The sequence below is a fragment of the Sitophilus oryzae genome, unplaced genomic scaffold (genome assembly GCF_002938485.1).
Source record: "Sitophilus oryzae breed Bouriz unplaced genomic scaffold, Soryzae_2.0 scaffold_396_pilon_pilon, whole genome shotgun sequence".
Classification (NCBI taxonomy): Eukaryota; Metazoa; Arthropoda; class Insecta; order Coleoptera; family Curculionidae; genus Sitophilus; species Sitophilus oryzae.
In genome coordinates, this window is record NW_022146969.1 from 429,655 (window position 1) to 454,890 (window position 25,236).

At 33.4% G+C, this 25,236-nt stretch overlaps 1 protein-coding gene and 1 long non-coding RNA gene across 2 annotated transcripts in view; one reads left to right on the plus strand and one right to left on the minus strand.

Moving 5' to 3' along the window:
* The window catches only part of LOC115885533 (zinc finger E-box-binding homeobox protein zag-1), a 680,770-nt gene that overhangs the window by 300,410 nt on the left and 355,124 nt on the right, over positions 1-25,236 (minus strand). The window lies entirely within an intron of this gene.
* LOC115885536 lies at positions 9,171-9,955 on the plus strand. The gene is made up of 2 exons (XR_004050750.1): positions 9,171-9,300; positions 9,766-9,955. It is a non-coding gene; the product is annotated as an uncharacterized LOC115885536 (long non-coding RNA).

Genomic DNA, 25,236 nt, shown 5'->3' on the forward strand with positions numbered 1-25,236 from the left:
TTTGAAGTGGAATTATCATATAGAAAACATAGCTAATGTACATAGATCCATGTTTTATAAATTCAAAATTTTATCATCCTTCTTGGACATTCAACATTTAAAAATAATTTATTATTCGTTGATTGAAGCTCGATTACATTATGGTATAATTGGATGGGGTGGGGTGAAAACTACAAATTGCCCAAAAAAGAATATTAAAAATAATTTATAGAAAACCTATTAGATTCTCAACTGATATGTTGTTCAATGAACTAAAAATATTGGATATTCGACAGATATATTTCTATAACCTTTATACATATATATTTTATAACATTTTAATGAACAGTGCTTTCCATAAAATCAATAAAATGAAAAATAAAGGAAATAATATACAAGTACTAATTTCTTTCGAAAATCGACAACTATGAAACTATGAACCCTTCCTGGACACAAACGGTACATTGTGAGACAGGAAATTGTAGAGAGAAACAATCCCTATAACATAGGATACAACATTTTAATGAACAGTGCTTTCCATAAAATCAATAAAATGAAAAATACAGGAAATAATATACAAGTACTGATTTCTTTCGGAAATCGACAACTATGAAACTGTGTACCCTTCCTGGACACAAACGGTACATTGTGAGACAGGAAATTGTAGAGAGAAACAAGCCCTATAACATAGGATACAACTTTTTAATGAACAGTGCTTTCTATAAAATCAATAAAATGAAAAATATAGGAAATAATATACAGGTACTGATTTCTTTCGAAAATCGACAACTATGAAACTATGAATCCTTCCTGGACACAAACGGTACATTATGAGACAGGAAATTGTAGAGAGAAACAAGCCCTATAACATAGGATACAACTTTTTAATGAACAGTGCTTTCCATAAAATCAATAAAATGAAAAATATAGGAAATAATATACAGATACTGATTTCTTTCGAAAATCGACAACTATGAAACTGTGTACCCTTCCTGGACACAAACGGTACATTGTGAGACAGGAAATTGTAGAGAGAAACAAGCCCTATAACATAGGATACAACATTTTAATGAACAGTGCTTTCCATAAAATCAATAAAATGAAAAATATAGGAAATAATATACAAGTACTGATTTCTTTCGAAAATCGACAACTATGAAACTATGGTGGACTAAATGATGGAGATAAACAATTGTGATTGGTTAAAATTTTATTTTAAGATGAAACTTTTGTTAACAACATTCGAATGATGAATTGAATAATGACAAAGCAAGATACATCTGTCTAAAAAAGACAGCGATTTAGAGTGACAATTTGGTTGTGTAAAATTTAGAGTGATAATTTTGATTATGCAAAAGAAATACATATTCTATGAGTTTGCCTAACATGAATAATGAACAAAATATTTAAACAAAAACAGACCACACAAAACAAATTGTTAGTTAGTAGCAGTTAATAGTAGTCAGATATATAGATGTAGTAGCATTTTGGTTTAATGGCCACAGCTGCCAGGCTATCCGGCCGAGTGATTGAATTATCGTTTTTTAATAAAAATTTAAAAAAAAACATAAATTTATAAAGCTAAAATAATATACGGTTTTATATTATCTCTAATTTTTTTTAAGTTTATACCAAAACTTAACTTAACCAAACCAAAAACTTAACTTAACCTAACTTACTTTATTCACTTTAAATATTAGTGCACACAAAATTATTTTATTTTGTAGATTTCACTTTCAGTGGCGGAAAAACCCGAAGAAATTTTACAAGAAAAATATATTAAAGTCTTAATTTTTTATGATATACAAAAAGCAAATTTAGGATTTTAAAATACTGCAAAACAGACCAATTTAAAAGCGGTCAAACTTCGATAAATCCGAGAAAAATCGCCCTTATTCACCTGAAAATCATTTCGGCGCCCGATTCCACGGCACGAATCCAATCTTTTCCGGAAAACTTTAGCACGGGATCACAATCGCTTTTCACCTTTAGTCCGGCCATCAATTCTGCGCCAGTCTATTACGTTTACGTTACCCAGGAGCAATCGGCTACGAAACGAGTATAAAAGAGCTTCATTTTTCTGCCATATAACGAGGTTATGTGTATCTACAGTCTATAAAAGTTTCACGTTTTATTTCCGAAGGTCATATTTTACTTTAATGGGTTTATTATTCCGGCGTTTGCAAATAAAATCCGTGTTATGGGCTTTAAATTGATACGTAGAGGTGGAAGTATCAATCAGGGGAAGTTTGAAAAAAGTCTCGGAGTGAACGACTCTCTTCCTTTCTATTGTAAATTTTATGGAGATGTTTGCTATGAAATATTTAAGTAGATTTTGCCATTTTTCAATTTTTCTCATAAAATTATATTATTAAAAATGTTAAAATATCAATGAATAAAGAATACAAGGACATGTAACGCCCATATACGGGCTGTAGCAGAATTTGTTACGTTAGACGCCATCATTTTGGAGCCTACGGATGAGTCACCACCTCGTCAAGAGCGACAATTTAAGCGATTTTTAATAATTTGTTGTGAGTAGTGAATTTTGTTTAAACTTTATTACAAGGGTGACGTGTTCAGCTCTAAAGTGTAAAAGCCGCAAGGATAAGAAAGAGCTAGGTGTTGCGTTTCATAAGTAAATAAACAGTCCACTACACCTTTTTAGCGTCTTCTTATTGAATTTGGTAATTATTTTTCTGATACTATATGTACTTCATAATATGTGCTATACGTCGATACTAGTTTTATACCCTTTGTTAACATTTTAAGACGTTTTTTTCATAACTAATTAGTATTATACTACCGCCTCCACCATAGGCGTAGTCAAAACATTTATCAAAAATAGAAATATCCCTTCAAGCAGCTAAGTTAAGAAAAATATATGGCCACGGCACTGTTTGGAGCCATGGTAACAATTTGGTCTCATGTGTTATATGTCCTTGTATTCTTTAGTCGTTGTAAAATATAGACAACATACAAAAAAGTAAGGAGTAAAATACTTTGTATATAAAAATTATAAACAAAAGATGTTATCGTGGGGACTACAGTAAGATTAGCCGTAAAACATGGCTAAAATACGACTACCCGTAGACACTTAGTGTTTCTGCCTTCCGGCTTCATCAGTACGGGAAGAATCAGCAACGATGAACTAGCGATCCTGAAGTGCCTCGTTTGCTTCCATTTTTCTTTTTTCAGGATCGCTAGTTCATCGTTACTGATTCCTCCCGTATTGATGAAGCCGGAAGGCAGAAACACTAAGTATCAACGGGTAGTGGTATTTTAGCCATGTTTCATGGCTAATCTTACTGTAGGTTTGCCCAATAATTTCATTCTTCTTTTTTATTATAGTCCCCACGATAACATCTTTTGTTTATTGTTTTCTCTGGGCCAAGGTGATAGCGGCGAGGTATGTTGAAGTACCTCCGCAGCGGTTTCTTGGTAGTAACGCTTGCGAATTGTGAGCAACTGCTTAACCAGGTTGCAAATGGTGCCTATAGTGCCTCGTTTGCTTCCCTTTTTCTTTTTTCAGGATCGCTAGTTCAGGTTGTAAGCCGGAAGGCAGAAACACTAAGTGTCTACGGGTAGTCGTATTTTAGCCATGTTTCATGGCTAATTTTACTGTAGGTTTGCTCAATAATTTCATTCTTCTTTTTTATAAAAATTATATATTTTAGACCACAAAAATTACCTAAGAGGAATTAAAAAGACCTCCTCTTTAAAGCGAATATCTCCAAAAAAAATAAAGCTATTGAGATGAACTTAAAAACGAACTATCAAGAAAAGATAAACCTTCATGATAAAAGATTTTTTAAATTCCTTGCTTTGTTAACGTATTCTACAGTGTGTTTCATATTTTCACCAAAATATCAACATTTTGTTTTCCATCGTATAACTGACAGACCGCAACTTTGATTTTTAATTTAGAAAGAGGTACTAAAAAGTCCAATAATAATTTAGATACAAAGTGTTTAAAAATGATCAAAACCGGACCATTAAAACAGAATCTATGAAACATTAAGATACATGAAAATTTTAAGGTGCCCGTTTTCCATGCCGGTGAGTGTAGTTATAGTCTTGATGTACTACCATATTTTACATATTGAATTAGGATTCTATTACTTTTATTAAATGAGAATTATAAATGCATAATCCATAGACGCCATTGACTCAATACAATCCAGCAGAACCTTTCAATTGAAGTTCATGAATTCGGTTAATGACTTTTTTCCTTTTATTACCTACATTCGATAGAATTATCGGGGCGAATTGAAAGCGGCCTCGTGGCCTAAGCCATTAAGTCGCATTACGGCTATCGGCCGTCCAGGAAGGAAGTCTCAATATGCCGCCGTCATGTGCCGGACATGGGCCAGATAGCCCCGTCATCAATCAGACGTTCCTTCGTACAGCGACATCGATTATTCCATCGCCGGGGGTCGTCAGATACATTTTTTTGTCTGGGTTTGTATCCTTCACACGTTTTTATTGATACAGTTTTTGATATATAGCAGATAATCGTTTAAACGTATACCTTTCTCGTGTACCAAATCAAGATTTGATCTGGACTTCTATGTTCCAGTTCATTTTTGTCTATTTTCAAACAAAGTGATAGTTGTCAACATTCTTACTTCCAAATGTAGGTATTTGTGAGTGGATTGAACCAGACATACATACATACTGCCATTACTAGCTGACAAGTATGTGACACGCATCAGAAAATGGTTACACAAGGCGTTTTCTTTCATGAGCTTTTCTGTGACTGAAAAGCCCGATACGTCATGTCTCTCTTCCGCACTCCGGACATTCAAAAATCTCATCTGCTACATATTCCATTAGTTCTTTTAATTGTTCTTTCAGCGTTCTTTCGTGGGAGTGCACATGATTTTAGTTTTGTCGATGTTCAGCTTATGTGTTCAACATCTCTTATAGTTGCTGTAACGTTTTTGCAACCAGAGCGCAGTCATCAGCGTATTGAAGTTCTGTGATGAATTTTGTACGTGTTTTTGCCCTGAGTCTTGTTATGTTGAACAGATCGCCGTCGTATCTGTATCTAATCCCCAATCCTCTTTCCTGCAGTTTGCTGTCCACTATAATGGAGAGCACTGCCATGAATATGTTGAATATGAGAGGCTCTAAGACACATCCCTGCATAACTCCTGTATTTGTTAGAAAGGGATCGCTCAGTGATCCATGATAGTGACACTCTTGACTTGTTGTTGCTATGGAGGCTTTTACGCACTGTAAGAAATTTGTTGGATACTCCGAACTTTTTCATAATTGCCTAATTGAGTGGATTGAACCAATTTATTCAAGTTGCCAATTGATGACGTATGAAAAATACGCCCAATCACATTGCAGAACCGTGCTCGTGCGCCAGCCAACAACTGGCAACATTGCGATTTGATTTGACCAGCACCACCTCAACTCAAGGCCAGTCAACATGATATGGGCAAGGCAAATATGGCGGTGAAGGTAGCGTATTATTAAATTGTTTACCTTTAACCTGTAAAGCCGGTAGTGGTTTCTCGTTCCGATTGCATACCAGAAATAATTAATTATCTCTAGTTTGTTGTGCTTCTGCAACACGTTTCTTTAGTTCTTAGTGTTCAGTGCATGGTGTGATCAGAAAATTGTGACAACAGTGTAATAAAAATCCAAACCAGAAATTCTACATAAGGAACTTAAAGCTTTTGTGCTTGTCGTACTCCTCTATTATTAATTATTTTAAGGTAAGAACTAGAAGTATTTATCAAGATATTACACCTAAATGAGTAAAAAGCCTTCGCCGCCAGTCTGCATAGTACTTTATAATGGTTGCTTACAATAATCAAAAGATAGATATTAAAGGGTAAGTGTTAACATTTTATTGTAGCATGCCTTTTACATGCTCTGTTCCAAATTGTCACGGGAATTATAGAGGGGCTCCCAAGGTTTCTGCTATATAAAATCTTGAAACACATATTATATTTTTTTATTTATCCTCACCTATATATTATAGTTTAAATTTATTCCTATTTGTGTAATGCTGCAAAACAGAAAAAATATTCCATATTTTTTGACCCAAACCAGTGTAGTTTATAATTCCAAGAGCATTTACCAAGACAAGTAACTTCCTATACTGTCCATAATAGTATATATTTATCAAACGTTCAGTAAATTCTAAACTATGGTAGATAAGTGTTTGCAATTGAATATTTAGTTTTTATTGCTATTTTCTGTCATATTTCTGGTTATTTCTTTTTCCGATGATTTTGAACACCCTATATATGCTACCTCAAGTTTGAATATTTTAACACTACCTATTTTCTGAGAAAGGAGACCTTTTTACAAAAAGTAACTGATGTTTTCATAAGAGTAATAATACAAAAAAATCCATACTTATGTGGAAAACTTTAGACTCCCTGTATATTAAAAAATTAGTGAAATATTACGTAATCTAACCCGGCATTTGTGTGAAAAATGTCTATTTGGAAATAAAACAGGTTTTAAAATACGCGCCAAATAAAGCACTTCTATCTCCGCCATATTGGAAAAGGTTCAATGGCCTTGTGTGGAGGTGGTGGTGGGTCAGCATGGAGGCCCGGTCGCGGCCGTGTTGCCGCCTTTCAACATGCCAGGTGTGACGTATTAAAAATAAAGTGCGGATTTTTATTCTGGGCTTTTTTGTTTTTATTTATTTTCTTAAGAACGACTTCACATTTTTCGAAAGTGAGATAGCAGAAAATTGTAGAATTAACTGCTTTATTCAACTATGCTTATTCCAAAATATAGTGAAAGAGCCCATTGCCTAATTGAGTGGATTGAACCAATTTATTCAAGAGTGCCAAAAATTGTGTTTTTTGTCTACTTGTCAAGCTTTAAACTGTACGGTAATGACTTTTTTAGTGGTCAATAGATGGCGTTGTTTGGGTATTTTCCAACCTATGCCCATTTTCTTAGGAAAATCAAATAGCTTTGTAATGACTTTTATATCTTTTAAAGATTTTTTTTTTTCTAATATTTTAGTATTACCAAATAATTGTAATGCTAAAAAATAATATCTATATTCTAGTCTATTAATTGTGTATTTTAAGGTTCTAAATGTCTTGGTTCGATACTTAACTTTGATTTAGAAAAAAGTAAAAATACCAAAAGCCATCAACCAAAAACTGGAGTATCCGTTTTGACGGAAAATTGTATATGGACCAAAACTGTTTGTATAAACACCCCATTTACACCAAATAAAAAATAGACCTCTCAATGTGACAGCGGTGAATCAGTGAGAAAGCATAAATACGGCACATAAACGTGAAATATGTGAGTGCGCGTCGTGGGGGATAATAGGGAGCCCTCCTATATATCTAGCTTGCACCCCTTTTAGCCACAAAATGCCAACATAAAAGTGTATTGGCAGAAGTGGTTCTTCTACTTTTTCAAACTGTGTATGCTTTTTATGTGTGGCTATGATTTAATTTTCCTTTACAAGGTAACGTACATTAACGGTACATTAAAACTTTTGGAAGTATAATTATTTGAAATTATAATTCAAAAAGAAAAATGTATTTATTTATTTTTGTTCTTTGAATTCTAGCTGGCATTAAAAACAAAGCTACATTTGTAGAGTATTATTCATTTCAAAAGTATTAGTGAATTGGCATTTCTTACTGCCAAAATATTATTCGCTGAAATATACAAATTTATTATTAACTAGTCATGGCCACCGGTGTTAAAATAAGCAAATGTTGAAGAAATCTTAGACTTATCGATAAATATCACCTTTAGTTTCTGTATGACAAACAACAAACGTATCAAATATTACTATTGGATTTTATTTATATATGTTCCCTATGAATAACAAGTACATTTAAACAAGCTTTTTTGAGTAATGTGATCCTTTTAACATCAGCATGACTATGTGCAACAATAAGTAATTGAAATTTTTTAAGACGCGAAATATTTGTCAGTAATTAATGTGATAAGGAAACTATTTGTACAGGGTCTATCTAAACTAGTATAGAATCTAAAATAGCAATTTGTTTATTTTCTGACAATAATGGTTTACCTCATTCTTTTTGAGTAAAATGTAATCTTAATTTTACAAAAATAAAACATACTACAGAGTCTGATGGAAACTTTGTAGGTAATATTATAGAACTCAAAATATTTAAAACCCAACAATTTAAAAATATTTGTCGCCTGGACGATGTGTACTAATATTCTGACAGAATATTAGACCTGGATAATTTTTTTTTCAAAATGCCAAGAAACTTATATTTTCCAAATACTTCATAAGAGCTGCTGTAGTAATGCTTCCAAACATTCACATTCGTCAAATATGCTCTTTTTGTTGTTTTCCATTATGATTGTTGCTCCCCTGTGACTACTATACATATAGAAAAATTGTTGGTATTGGGAAGGCTCAAGAAAACAATTATATTAGTTGGGGCGATGCAAGGATATATAGAATAAGGATATTCGACTGGCCCAAAAAAAACGTGCCGTATTTTGTCGAGGAAGTCGATTTCGTCACGACCAATGGGCGTCGAGTATTTGAAATTGAAAACATATAAATTGACGGTAACCTATGTTTTTTGACTCATTTCACTGACAGATGTGATGAGATTATTATTGTAATTTATAGATCCAAACGTTTTTTGAAAAAATAATGTATTTTAAAGTTATTTCCTAGAGTTTGGTTTGGCCTTCTATATTCTGGTATTTGTCTACTAATAAATAATATCTTATTTTGTATTTCGATGTATGGAAATCCGCAAGTTTTGTATCTGAACCCACAAAGAAATTTCGCTCTATAGTGAGAAAAATGTTATATCTTTTTAGACGCGTAGTATAACAAAATTTCTTATTTCAGATGTTCTAAATGTGAGTGCTTAATGTCAAAAATTAAAATATATACTTGAAATATTGGTTGAAATATTTCAAGTTATACCCTTTGCCGTTTGGAGGTAAACAAATATTGAAGAAAGTGTTGTGCCTTCACAGAATTTAAACTGGCATTAGGAATAGATTTCCTTGATTTAGTAATGATACTGCTCATAGAAATTGATAATATAATATTTTATATTCACTCGTTCAAGTGCTGATCTATTTTTAAATTGAATATTTATGTAAGTATTATGTATAACACGATATAAATAATTAAGGACATAAGAAATTAAAATTTCAAGTGCCAATATTGATTATTTTTCTAGTTTTATTCAATTATATTGAAATTAATATGGAAACAAAAGTTCATAAATATTATTCTTAATAACAAGAATTGAGATTTGGGGATAAGTTTGAAAAGCCATGTCAGAAGAGTAGGATTAAAGACAAAGTATTAAGGTAACATATATTTGCATAAAGTTTTAATAACACTGACAATTTTATTTGTTTATGTTTATTAATTCAAATTTAGTTGCAATTTATTTCATATTCTAATATTTTTGAGAAAATTTTACTTATATACATACCTGAATATTATGCTGCTTTTTTATTTTAAAGTGTGCCGACTGTGCTGTTATTTTTATACTAGTAATATTGTATACTGTAGGTATCGTATTCATATATAGTTATATATATCAGTAGTATAGATACTTACTTTCTTTCTATGCGTACTTATATCCTTTATAGTCTTTCTAAGTGCATATAATACTACTTTTTTAAGAGAAGGCAGTTTTTAATAATCTATTGTTAATTCCCCTAATTCTGTGTCCCCTGGTTCTGCTATACAACAATTATATATTTTTTTATCATTACTGATTTTAAAAGTTTCTTTTCAAAGAATTTGACCATATATTTTTTTTTCAGAGTAATTGGGCTGTTCCTGAACAATATTGAATATAAATATTCAAAAATATGATAAACTGCATATCCTACTAAGTAGATCAATACCAAAATTCCATTAGAGAAATAAGTTAAAATTATGTTTTACTTGTATAATTTTCTTGCTATTTGTCCACCATTATTTGTGACTTAGAAATTAAATAGTCAAAAAGAATTTAGTACCAGTTTTTATTTCCCAAAAAAAATAATTGTTAAATAATTACATATTGCTTAAGATACAGTATATTATATTGTGTTTATAGTTGATAATTCTAGTTCTTAGTTGTTTATAGTTGATAATTAACAATATTTCTGATGTTAGATATTATATTAGATAAAAAATTTAATTACCAACAGCTACCTACCTATGTAGCTGCAGATTATTATATTGTGTAGTAGGTACTGTATAATTCTTTAGTTCAAGAAACAAATATCAGTACAAGTATATAACCAAAAAAATGTTGATGCAAATTCTTTGTATAACATACGTACCCCTATGGTATTCAACTTTTCATTGTTCTTTTAATTAGATACACAATAAGCACATTAATTCGTTTATTAAACAACCAAAACTAACTATTTAAATTCACAATATAAATATCACAATAAATGTATAAGTTTTGATCAATTCCTATTATTAATGCCTGACGACTTCATACTTTATAACTACCAATGGCTATCCTACTAACACACTAGCCAACTAATAATAAATCTGTTCTAAAAAAATACAACATAAACACATCGTTATTGCAATAATATAGAAATATATTCCATGTATCATTGACTATCTATAAATATAATACCCACATCTTCTTTTACGCGAATAGCGGGGGAGGCAGAAATATTGCCTGCATTGTACATCGTACAAATTGGCTAGAATTTATTAATATCCATTGCAAACATTTCTCTTTCAAAGGGTCTAAATGTTTTGTCTTTTTACTGTGTCCCTGTAATATGTTATCAATTAACAACAGTTATCAAATATGACCTGGACAATAATAATTGTTTTACCTTTTTTTCAAACTAAACTCTTTAAACAAACTATATAAATAAAATTTATCTCATAACCTAACTTGCTGCTAGAATTTCTTTCTTGTTATTCTATGTTCCTGTATTGTTATTCTTCACATTATCAATTTCTATGAGCAATATCATTACTAAATCAAGGAAATCTATTCCTAATGCCAATTTAAATTCTGTGAAGGCACAACACTTTCTTCAATATTTGTTTACTTCCAAAAAATGTCAAAGCATATAACATGAAATATTTCAAGTATATATTTAAATTTTTGACATGCACTCACATTTAGAACATCTGAAATAAGAAATTTTGTAATTCTACACGTCTAAAAAGATATAATAACATTTTTCTCACTATAGAGCGAAATTTCTTTGCGGCTTCAGATACAAAACTTGCGGATTTCCATACATCGAAATACAAAATAAGATATTATTTATTAGTAGACAAATACCAGAATATAGAAGGCTAAACCAAACTCTAGGAAATAACTTTAAAATACATTATTTTTTCAAAAAACGTTTGAAACAATAAATTACAATAATAATCTCATCACATCTGTCAGTGAAATGAGTCAAAAAACATAGGTTACCGTCAATTTATATGTTTTCAATTTCAAATACTCGACGCTCATTGGTCGTGACGAAATCGTCTTCCTCGACAAAATACGGCATATTTTCCAACATAGCCCGCTATAGGGAGTTGAATATCCTTCTTCTATATATCCTTGGTGCGATATTTTGCGACGAATTTACGCCAGATGTCTGTCAACGTTGCCAACGTTTAACCCAATTTAATGTAATCTTATATTGCCTTAATTTGCCTAATTATTCAACTTATTGTTATTTATCCTTATATTTCAATCGTGCTAACTGAATCTTTCAAACTCACTGGTATCGTCCAGGGAATGTTAGCATTCACTAGTAAAAGTTGGTTTCAAAAATAGTTGTTGAACTTTTACTGGCGTAGTCTTAGCAAATCAGTGAATGTGAGCTTTTACTAGTATAATTGTTAACAACCACTGATTTCCAACTTTTACTGTAACATATACATAAAAGAAGCTGTAAATTAAAGGTTCCTTTGGTTTAAGTAGATAATAATTATTCAGTAGTAATATTATAAGAATTTTAGATTTTCATTGTCTTTTGTCAGATGTATCACTGACCAAAATGTTCTATAAGATAAATTAAATTTAACTTTTAGTATTTTTAGAATTTAAGAGTTGTATATAATCTAAGTGGCCGGCCGTAGGTCCAGCGGTACTGTGTCGATCTGCGGAGCGGAAGGTACTGGGTTCGATCCCCAGCCAGTACGGTCGCTTTATTTATTTAAATAAAAATATTTATTTATCTAAATAGAGCGACCAACGAGCCGGAACCTCAAGGAAGGCAATGGCAAACCACCTTGAGTATATTTGCCTTGTACAGGGTGGGTCAAATTCGACGCTTTTAAATGGAAACAACCTTTTCTATAGGAGATAGACGAAAACTAATATCGGTGTCTGGAGCTCAATTTTCATCAAAAACATTATGGTGAAAACCGCACATCAATATCTGTTACCGTTTCGGAGTTGCGGGGTGTTTTTCAAAAATGTGCATTTTTAACAAATCGCTGTAACTTTTTTACTATGGAAAATTTTGTAGTTCTATGAAAATATTTCCAAAGCACCTTTTTACGTAGAATTTAATGGTTTAAGTATAATTTTTTTAAAATTAATAATTTAAGAGTTATCAACAGAAAAATTGATTTATTAGTTGGGACACCATCTATATTTTTATTTAACTAAAAAGAATTTAAAATTGCCTTTCCAAAAATATAGTACACTTGATATTTTGTTATAATCCCCTTCAAAATACAGAATTTTTAAAAGTTCGCCACTTTTAACTAGTAGGCTTTGGACCCCTTATTGATGATATGCCCTTAATGGAACTCGAAAACATATTTTTCCAGCAAGACGACGCACCGCCTCTGAACGCTGAAGTTATCAGCAAATTTTTGTAGCCAATTTCAAGAATAATTGAATAGCTAACCAAGATCCCAGCTGTTGGCCATCGAGGCCACCTGACTTAGTGCTCATGCATATAATCCTATGGATATATTTGCGGAAGAATAAAGGTTCCTTATTCTTCCGTATAATCTAGACAAGAATTAGAAATACTTAGCAGTTATAAGAGGGTATCTTTCACCCCCACTGAGTTAATCAATTCCGTGAGAAATGTTCAAAAACTGCCCCGTCTGTCCATAACAGAAGACGGTTGATATGTCGAACACCTGTAGCAAAATCTCATGTCTTGGTTTGCTATTTATTATTATTGTTATTAAATATAGTTTAAATGTGTTGATGTTGGTTAAATATATTTTAAATTGTAATAAAATTCTGCATCGCTCATAGCAAATATTATTTTCGTTTTAATTGATGCTCACAGCTAGAATTTTTTAGCATTACAGCTGGTGCCGTTCAAAGTTCCTATACTTATTTAAAGTATAGGAACCGTACCGTTCCTATACTTATTTAAAGCGGGCGAATTTTTATATACCCTATATCTCGAAGAGGAATCCAGCAAAATATCAAGTGTGTTATATTTTTGGAAAGATAATTTTAAATTATTTTTAATAAATTAAAAATATACAGGGTGTCCCGTATAAAAAATCAAATTTTCTGTTGGTAATTCTTAAATTATTACCATTAAATTCTACGTAAAAAGGTGCTTTGGAAATGTTTTCATAAAAATACAAAATTTTCCATAGCAAAAAAGTTACAGCGATTTGTTAAAAATGCATATTTTTGAAAAACACCCCGTAACTTCGAAACGGTAACAGATATCGATATGCGGTTTTCACCATCATATTTTTGACAAATATTGAGCTCCACACACCGATATTAGTTTTTGTCTATCTCCTATAGGAAAGGGTGTTTCCATTTAAAAGCGTCGAATTTGACCCACCCTGTACAGCCTCTCAAATAGTGCCGTTCGGATTCGGCGACAAACTGTAGGTCCCGTGTACTTGTGAAACACTGATGACACACATCACAGGTACATGCGAGAGGTAGCCAACGCTCTATATAGAGTATGGCACTGTAAGAAAAAGATATAATCTAAACTAAACTTCATTTTGTAATTCTTTATTAACATAAATAATTTATAAAGAACCATCCTGTATAGAATCATTCATTACAAGTTTACCGCTTAGATTTCTTTTGTTGTCGAGTGGCATTCTCTAAATCCATACCGTCATCGTCCTGCAACGGAGATTTGACGCGCGGCAATAGACATCGCAGTGTGCCGAGACTTGGCGCTGTTATATCACGATTAGTTTCGGCGTAGGGGTGCCATGGGAGAGCTTTAACAGCAACCCTCCCCCATCCTAGTTGCATTTAATTGATGGCGATGAACGGAACTATGGGATGGGATGCTCTCTTTTTTATTGTTTAAAGTCGTAAAATATTTTATTGCTAACAATGTTGCGGCGACACTCTTGCTTCGCGGTGAATTAAACTCACTCGAATATTGTTGGAATTTTATACGATACACGTTGAACAAGACGTAATGATTTTAATGTGTTTTTTGGGGGTAGCTTTTGTACAGTTATAAAAACATAAAAAAATATTTTTATGGCTTAGATTTTTGTTTCGAAGTTCACTGATTTTAAATGTCTTTTTTTTTCTATCACTGGTATAATCTCTTTTAAAAGTTACAGTATTATACTTAATCAGAGTCTCATACTTAATACGCATGGCGAGAATCGCAATATTTCTAAAAGCCAACTGTACTAACCGAGATTTTTCATATATCATAACCTGTCAGCGAAATAAATACTCCATAAGCTCTAACGCAGGAGGGAAACATTGTTCCGCCCCTACGTATAATTTAATAAGTAAAGTGTTCCGAAATTAATCTTATAGATGGCATTGTTAAGTCAGACGGACATCTTTCACAAACGGCGGCAAGTGACAGTAACGTCGTTTGGCGTATCGGTGAAAGGATACGTCAACACGTTTTCGTTCGCATTTCTAGGAGTTATGGCCGCAGCCAAAAGCAAACTTTGTGATGTTATGTTTGTAATCAAATCACAAAATTTATTTACAAAAGCATGATGTATGTTTTCTTGGTATGATGTAACTTCTTGTATTGATATGGGTACCAAAACTGTAGTTGATAAAAAAACGCAAGGAACACCACAAGTCAGAGTGACCTCACCCCTACTATAGAGCTTGGTAGTGGATGAACTACTAGACGAATTAACTCTAGCGGGAATACACTGCATATGACATAGTCATGATTGCACGGGGGAAACATGAAGGTACCCTGTGTGATATTATCCAAAGAGGTTTCCGCATCGTTGAGAGATGGTGCAGGACTGTCAGGCTGAACATCCAACTCAGACACAACCTCGGTAGCCATTCACCAGAAAGCGAAATCTGAAAAACCTGAAAAGAATCCATCTAGATGGAAAGGAAATACTGTAATCACAGAAAGTCAGATATCTGGGAATAACTCTGGACACTAAACTTCTCTGGAACAGACCATTACCAGCAAAGCCACAAAGGCTCTCATGATATGCGGAAGACGGGAAATATGCAGAAGATGATCTAACCTAACCTAACATTTTGCGCTGGATGTATACCATGATCGTAAGACCCATGATAACCTATGGAGCAGTTGCTTGGTACACAAAACTATATAGTCAAGATAGTTGACTTTGTAAAATTGACGTTTAGTAAAATTGGATAGTCAAGCAGCACGAAACACGATCAACTCAGTAACTATCAATACAAAGTTGGTTAAAGAATGCCTAGAGAAGCTCAACAAATTAGGTCAAGAAAATAAAGTCCTCCTACTCTGGGTGCCTGCTCACCAAGGGATAGAAGGCAATGAAAAAGCAAATGATCTAGCTAGAAAAGGAGCAAACACACTCCACTAACTGGACCAGAGAGCCGTTCTGGTTTCCAAATGGGAATCAACTGAAAGCGGAACTGAAGAATCTGGAAGACTCCATCCGTAACTTGGAATGGGTGTCCTCCAACGATCTAAGACACTCGAAAAAGTTCCTCAGAACTTACGACCGAGAAAAATCAAAGATTTTCCTTGATTTAAGTAAAAACAATCTTCGGATTGTCACGGGCTTTCTTATAGGACACTGCCTCCTCAACGAACACCTCAGTACGCTGAAGCTGAGAAACAACGGCGAATGCAGATTCTGTGGGGAAAATGGGGAAACACCAGAACGCCTTATCACTGAGTGCGCCGAGACGACGACCATTCGTGCCAAGAACTTTGGTACGGCTGATGTCGAGCATGGAGAGCTGGCCTCTGTGGATCCGTCTCAGATACTGGCTTTTGTTAAAGCTCTGAGACTGTATGATGATGAGTTATAATTCGTTATAACTCAAGAAAGGGGAACACACAACAGATCTGTAAGGTCGCGGTGATTAACTCCCCTCCTAAACATTCTACATCATATAAATGAATTGGATAATGCAATGTTAGGTTTTATAGTGCGAATACATTCAAATTTAGGTTCCAAAATATACAACTATTTCAATATAATAAAGTAGGTAAAGTAACAAAATAATATTAAAGAAATTTCTTTAATTATTTCTTTGCTTTGAGACGCCTTTGTATCAAATCTCTTTTAAAGCATAGCGATCGTAGATTTAAACAGATTGTGAATTAAAACTCCGACTAGAGTAGATTGTTTTCTAAAAGGAAAATATTTATTTTGCACGTTTCCGAAAATTTACGAGAAAAGTTTCGTCGAAGGTAAAACTAAATATTTATTATTCGGCACTCCTAAAATTTCAGACAAAATTAAAATTTGTTTCGCTCGGGCCGCTTCGCCGTTATTTTCTTGCGAATCGCCTTTTTCATCTTCGAAAATTGATTAAAAGTTTGAGTCGCTCCTCAGCGTATTTAACAGCATAAATTCTATGCATACTTCGATATTGAATTAAAGTGTTGTAATCAAAACCCGGAGGCATTCAAACCGCCGCTTCTTCTTGTTCTTCGAGGGAGGAAATTTATTTATGTACCCGGCGTTGTTTCTTTTTCTTTCTCTCAGAAATAAAAACATAAAAATGCAATTGACACTACGTCTGCAGGTTTATATTATTTTTACGGCCCGGTCTGAAATTGATAGCTTCGCGGATGAAATTAGGGCGGGGGGATGGTGGAAGAAGGTGATTTATTATTCTTTTATTTGCTCAATACCCTGTCTATAAGTGACGGGGTATTTTTCGTTATTTATTTATTTCTACGGGATAATTTATTAGCAGGAAATTTCGTTTAATGGAAAAGTTTTAAGAGGTGTGATGTTTATTAGGGTGGAGCGAAAAAATGAATTTTATATATTCAGTACGCCTGACTCTGTAAAGTACGGAGAACTTTAAAATAATCATTTAAAAATTAAAACGGAAATTTTTCGACACCCCCTTCCACCGCCCCAACCCCTTCACTTTTATTTTTCACATTTTCGCGCTGTGGTGGTGAAAAATAAACATTAACGAAGAAAAATAATTTACAAAAAATGTTTGTTTTAGTAAGACAAGTATTTTGCAAGCTCAGGTAGTGTAAAAATAAATAAATAAATAATACGTTTTTCTTTCACTTTAAAACTTATTGCGTTTTTGCCCGTAAAATAGTATACTTTTTATTTCAAAATAGTTTGTGCCATTACCTATAAAATATAATGACCTTTAGGACCGACTTTTATGGGCGAAAAGACAAGACGCCCACTTGTACAGATAACAGAAAAAGGGCAATAGTAGAAGGACATGTTGTGTTGGTAGAAGAACCTAGATCAAAATATATTGGTCTCATATACTTCTGGATCTTTTTCAAGTATATTAGAAGCTATGATTCAATTTTTGAAGATATTCTATTGCACTGGACGATCTGTAGGTCATCGGTTGTGATGGAACTAATACGAAAGTTGGAAATGAGAACGGAATAATAACCAGATTAGAAAGAAAACTGGATCGTCCTCTTCAATGGTTTGTTTGCATGTTGCATGCTAACGAGCTTCCGTTGCGACATCTTTTATTACATCTTGACGGTCAAACATCTGGTCCCAGGGCATTTAGAGGTCCTACTTTTAAGTAGCTGTAAAAAACTGCCCATTGTAAAAATTTTCCAAAATAGACTTTGTGTTACCGAATATGGAATAAGCACAGAACAAAGATATTTATATGACATGTGTGTTTCAATAAGAAGTGGAAATTGCTCTGAAGGGCTGTCAAAACGTGATTCTGGAAAATTAGTGCACTCTCGCTGGTTGACTACAGTAAACAGAATTTTGCGCCTATACGTAGCTACGTCAAATCCCGATCAGAATTTGGTACCATTCTGAGAAGAATTCTCAGAAGATTCTGAGAAGAATTCTCGATTTTTTAATAATCCGGTTTAAAATTTGACGCTGACGACTACTATGATTTAATTGAATGACAAAGTTTGCGTTATAATGAACCCTCTGTAACTAGAAAGCTGACCGTAGAACTAATAAAAGAAGTGATAGAAAACCCAGAAGATTCATCTTTAGCACATCAGAAATTACTCTTATCATACCCAAGCAGTAGAACGGGCAGTAAAGGTGGTAACTGAAGCATCCGTTACGGTTTGCGGCTACGAAAGGAGGGATGGAGTCATAAGAAGCAAACTAAATTCAAGAACATTGATGCCTAAATTTGAATCAAAAAAGAATTTTAAAACCAAATAATTGTTCTTTAAGCTTATGTTATTATTTTATTTTGTTTTGTCTTATTTTTCAATTAGTTTTTTCTTTAATACAAATATTTTCTTAAAAATTCATCTTTTATTACTTTGCCTCATGGAGATAATCACAAAAAAAATAGTGCATTCCAAATACATACCTTTTTGAGTAGAAAGTTATTGGACACTCAAGCATTATCATTTTAAAACAATCCGATTTTTTTAAAATTGGCTGTGGCGGTGGAGGGGGGAGTCGTAAAAAAAAGTTTATATACAAAAAATACTACTTTTTCCATAATAAAGCTTTCTCATACTCAGGAGAGATCATTTTCAACAAAAAAAAAATCTGAAATTTTTAAGTTGACTGTGGCGGTGGAGGGGGAAATTAAAAAAAGATAACAAAAATACGTGACGCCTTATTTTTTCATATATACAAAACCCAAAATCACAGCTATTGTCCGGTCAGGAAACTTAATTTTCGAAAACAAAAAAATTCTCACCTATATGGTCGCTCCACCCTAATGTTTATGTCGGCATTTATCAAATAAATCGATATGTATATGTATATTTTTTTGATTCTCATTTGACTCCAAGTTTCTAACAACTTAATACAAATATGCTCAGATGCAAAAAAATGCAACGGAGATTTTTTTCGTCAAGTTTAAAGTGTTATATTTTTCTTAGTTTTAGCCCTATTTTCATGAATTTTTTACCAAACTGTATGTATCAACTTTAATTCATAAAACACCTTTTTTTATAAACTTTAGTATTTAGCTTATTATACAGGGTTAATTGAAGGGTTGTTTTTTTACCTTAACTTTAAAGCACCCTGTGTAATAATTTCGTGAGTAACTTTTCTTAAATCCCGTTTATACTTTTCCAAATTTCCATACCGTCAAAATGTCAATATTAAAAAAGTATTTAACTTAATATTTTAATTGATATTAAACTGTTTTATATTTAACGATCTCTACAAATTCATGCGAGACAGAAAAACTAATATGTCTTTATCATTTCAAATTAACCGTCATGCTCCGTTTCCCACATAAATATTTTGCTAAATTCGTCCCTAATTCTTAACAAAGCACCCCCATTAGGACAACAATAAAAACACCTTTTTTAATGGAGGACGCCGAGTCACTTCAAAACTTCCAACAGTTACCACTTGATGTGTAAATTAGCGGTATCGCCGGAGGATCTACCCTCGGCAAATTCGACCTCTTCGAAATTACGTCACATTTTTCTACCACGTTGTCAAGTGAGGTTATTTTTCCTGTATAGGTAACTATGTTTTTGTACAAAGGAATAGGTTAATGAGTTATAAATAAAAAAATACATTATGTTGATGGCAATGCTTTAGGTCCTTGCAGTTAGAATTATAATTTTTGCTTTACAGTATTGGCAACGTTCGAAAGAAGTTCCATCAATTTTAAGTCTACGAGAGGATAAAGTGGATAGGATAGAATACCCTGATAATAGAGATGATCTCCAGAATTACGTACCTCAAATGGTAATGAGCAGGTTATTTGGTGAGAAGAACTGACGACGACTTGAAGAATTGCACGTGGACAATAAGGTATTAACACGACGACATCGACAAAAGGTATTAAGATGAAAGAAGGTATTAACATGAAAGAAGAAACTAAAGTAAATTTTGATGTCTGAAATACCTTTTGATTTTTTAAATTCATTCAGAACCGGATGTTATAAAATAAATGTTTTAAAAAAGTGCTACTTATGGGTATTTCGCCAGTGTGAGTTAAAATAGTTATTTTTTGTAAACACTGCTGGCGTTAATCTAACGGAGACTAATTGTCAGCAGTGGCTTACTAATAAACAAATTTGACTAACGGACAAAAAGTACTTAACGTTTCGGAAAGTATATTTCTTTCAGTCATCGGAAGCAAAAAAAAATACAAAGAACAAAGAAAAAAAAACTATTTAAAATATCTAAATGCAACTATTCGAGAAAACTTTAGTTTTTTAAAACAGATACGTCTACAAAAACAAAAAAAAAAAATAAAAAAATCAAAAACGATAGCCTCTAAAAGAAAAATAAAAGAGGCTTTTTTAATACAATTTAATAAAAATAAATGTATTGCTCATGTATCTGTAGATGTTAGTAATGTATTGCAATCGCTTTTTTGATTTTAAAGAACATAACATACGTAAAAACTTAAAACAAATTAAATCCAGTGTGTCCCAGAAATAAGTGCAACTATTATAAGGGGTGGTAGATCTCGATAAAAGAAACATATTTTCTCTTTAACGTTTATCAAATAGGTCCAAAATAAGGGAATCATTTTTTTTGTTAAAATTTTAAGAACCACTGGAACTTTTCTGGATTTTCTTTCTTTTAAATTTAATCTAATACCTATATATGTTGCCATATTATCAAGAAATTATGTTTTTTAACTAAAAACTAAACAAAATTCCAAAAAAAAATAAAAAAATATCGAATTTTCAAAAAAAAAAATTCGCGAAAAAAATCTCATGGGCGTGTTTCTGGGGTTGGCCTATACTATCAGTTGAAATACTTGCACTTATTTCTGGGGCACCCTGTATAATAATAATCATACAGAAAGTTTGAAGCTTTTTGGTTTTATCATATTAAGTAATTGTTATCAGCTAGCATTTGTTAATTTTGAAGTTTAACTTGATACAATGTCATTTTAACAAAACGTCAACGGTTTTTGTAAACGCATCTGTTTAAAAAAAGTAAGTATTCTCGAATATTTGCATTTAGATATTTTAAATATTAATTCTTTGTTCTTTGTATTTTCTTGCTTCCGACGACGGAAAGAGATATACTTTACGAAACGGGTAAGCATTTTTTTGTCCGTTAGTCAAATTTGTTTATTAGTAAGTCACTGCTGACAGTTAGTCTCCGTTGAATTAACATGTAAGTGTAGAAAAAATAACTATTTCATTTTGTATATTTTCTTACAGCGGCGAAATACCCATAAGTCTTGAGACCTATGAGATCTTCGGATCTCCGCCCTTGGTCTGGAATTCAGTATGGCAGAGTATTGTGCACCCGTGTGGTTGAACAGCCACCACACAAATCTCGTAGACAGACAGCTGAACAACACCATGCGGCTGCAATCAGATGCATACCTAGTTACTGGCTTCCAGTTCTGAGTAACATTCTACCTCCAAATCTACGCAGAAACAAGGCCCTTCTTAGAGAATTTGATAAAATAATAGCTACCCAACGCTACCTGTTCGTGAAACACTTCCTGCTTTACAGGTGAATAGACTTAAGTCGAGGAATCCACTTTTGCGAACAGCGGAACACTTAAAAAGCAGTAACTACAATTCTCGAGAACAGTGACTTCACTTATGGAGAGAAATGGCCGATGCGCACCTATACTTCTGGTTCAAAAATAACTATTGCTAGACACCGGGTACCGGTCTAAATCGGAAAACATGGTCAACTTTGAATAGGATACGCTCTGGCCATGGAAGATGTGCGGATTCCCTTTATAAGTGGGGAAAAATACCTTCCCCAGAATGTGACTGCGGATTCCCTAACCAAACCATCCATCACATAAAGCGTGTGCAACCAGGAGTGTGCAACATAGAGAGTGCAACCTACGTGCTTATGGTGAAGACTGGAGGGACTTTCTGGAGGCATCTCCATCAGCTTTGGAATGGGTAGGGCATCTAGATGTTAATATATAGTGTTCGTAAATACGTCTTTTATGTTGTCTTTTTATAATATACTTGTTTTTTTTATATTTACATTGTAATGTTTTCATTTACATTGTAGTTTATTTTATGTCTATGTTTAAGTGTCTGGTTTTCTTGCATGTATATGAGCCATACGATAAATAAATAAATAAACCCATAAGTAGGACTTTTTTAGCGAGGTGAATCTGCCACAGTGGTATAGACATTTTTTATAGATATTTTAGACATATTTAGTTATTTACTATATTATAAAAATAAAAACAGACCACTTTGTTAAAATAATCATATCACTCAAAAATCACTATTTATAGGGCTTTATTTTTAGCTTATTCACTTTAATTCGTATTAATAATAATATAAGCTACCATTATAATATATCATATTCAGGAATCTGTAAATAGTATTACGTATGCCATTAGTTAACTTTCAATAGAAACTACGATTGTAAATCGGGCAACGCCGCTTCGATCTCATTTATAGGTAACCAAGAAAGCGAAATTTGTGTAACTGCGAGCGGCGATGTTATCGCGGTGGTGCCCCTATAATCTACCTCGTTTGCCTGGAATATACGGGCGAGAGCTAATAGTTCTTAAATTGGTCTTGATTAACCCGGCATACCTGCAGCTGTCTGAAAGGGCTCCATCTCCCGTTTCATTGTGCATCGGCTCCCGCTCTTTACCTATAGGGATAATTTCTCAATTTAAAAGATCCCCGCATGGGGGTCAATTCTTCTTTTGTGCTCGCGTTCGCTGTCTTAATTAGCTCGGTGACGTTACTGGTGCACCAGAGCAGGGTGGTAAAATATCGTCTGGACTTTGTCGTTGTGTCAAAACAGCTAAGCGGAGATTGACAGTATTCTGCTTGCTTGTACGAGCATAAATAGAAGTTATGGATAAAAGTCGTAAAAATATTACATGCCGAGTAGGGAAGTGGTTCATTAATTTCTCATTAAAATGAAAAATTAACTAAGACATTAATGAAAATATCCCTCCGAGGTAATTTGAAAGTGATAATAGCAGTAAAAATACCTGTGACACTATCAACATTTGAATTGTCATATTAACTTTTTTAAATTTGTAAATAATGTATCAATCTTGCTTCATATTAATATAATGTATAAAGGAGCACTTTTTACTCTTCACTAAGTCATAAATATTAAGGAATAGATTTACCTACTGACGATATATAAGAAATAGATTATGGTGTTCAATGGAAAAATATTTCCTGGTAGTTAGTAGGTTAAAATGCATTATAATATCGTGGTTTACACTATATTGTAAGAAGTTAATTTAGCTAGAATGTAGAATGTTTAGGAGGGGAGTTATTCACTGCGACCTTACAGATCTATTGTGTTTTCCCCTTTCTTGAGTTATAACGAGTTATAACTCATCATACAGTCTCAAGGCTTTAACGAAAGCCAGTATCTGAGACGGCTCCACAGAGGCCAGCTCTCCATCCTTGACATCAGCCGTACCAAAGTTCATGGCACAAATGGTTGTCGTCTCGGCGCACTCACTGATGAGGTGTTCTGGTGTTTCCCCAAATTCCCCACAGAATCTGCATTCGCCGTTGTTTCTCAGCTTCAGCCTTCTGAGATGTTCGTTGAGGAGACAGTGTCCTGTTAGAAACCCCGTGACAATCCGAAAATTGTTTTTACTTAAATCAAGGAAAACCTTTGATTTTTCTCGGTTGTAGGTTCTGAGGAACTTTTTCGAGTGTCTTAGACCGTTGGAAGATATCCATTCCAAGTTGCGGTTGGAGTTTTCCAGATTCTTCAGTTCCGCTTTCAGTTGGTTTCCGCTTGGAAAACAGAACGGTTCTGGTTCAGTTAGTGGAGTGTTCGCTCCTTTCCTAGCTAGATCATTTGCTTTTTCATTGCCTTCTATCCCTTGGTGAGCAGGCACCCAGAGTAGGAGGACTTTATTTTCTTTGCCCAACTTGTTGAGCTTCTCTAGGCATTCTTTGACCAACTTCGAATTGATGGTTACTGAGTTGATCGCGTTTAGTGCTGCGATAAATTGTACACATCTTTCGATAGCGTACATTTCTGCCTGAAGGATACTGGGGGTAGGTGCCCATTGGTTCGGAGTATTTGGTTTTCGGCCCAAATACTCCTATCCCTGTCCCTGCTTTGGTTTTGGAAGCATCAGTATACCACGTTATGGTATGGTCTTTTATATGCTGAGTAAGCGTTTCTTTCTTCCAAGCCCCTTTATTACTCAATACTACAGTGAGGTGTTTCTGAAAGTTGTAAATTCTTGGTATGTCATCTACTGGGAGAAGTGGAATTTTCTTTTTGAGGGTGTTCCAAGCCCCTGACCTAAAAATTCTCCCAGTACTGTTTCCGTCAATGCCCATTCTAATCATTGTCGCATTGGCATAACTACCGACGACAATGTGCAGAGGTGTTAGGTCTAAAATGACCTCCATTGCTGCTGTTGGACATGTTCTAATGGCACCTGTGATACAGATACATGCCAGTCTCTGTACTTTGCACATGTTTTGCCTTGCTGTACGTTGCTCTAGTTTTGTATACCAAGCAACTGTTCCATTAATTTAGCTAAAGAGTTGAACTCGCATTTGAACTCACTGAAAAATCATTCACTGATTTGCTTCTACAAACAAAATTAAATGATAAGAGCGTTGATAAAAGTCTACAACTTGATGATATTTATTTAGATTTTATACGTAGTTTTTTTTTGGGTCATTTCAATAGCTTAATATTTATTGGAGATAATCGTTTTTCAAGAAGACAGTAACGATTTTGGTCTTCATAAGCTCACCTATGAAATTTTGGTTATTATTTTTGTAATATCACTGTCATTGAAAAGTAATATTATTCTTTGTTTGGTAGTTATTCTAGAAGGAATAGTTTTAAGTGCCAGAAGTTGATCTCTATATATCATCATTAATTAAAACTATTGCCGATACAACGTCTGAACTGAACAACTGATGACATTACAAAAACAATAAACACTATTTCAAAAGTGTGTTCATTAGGACCAGAAAGAAACGCATTCTTTTAGTACTAAAATTGTT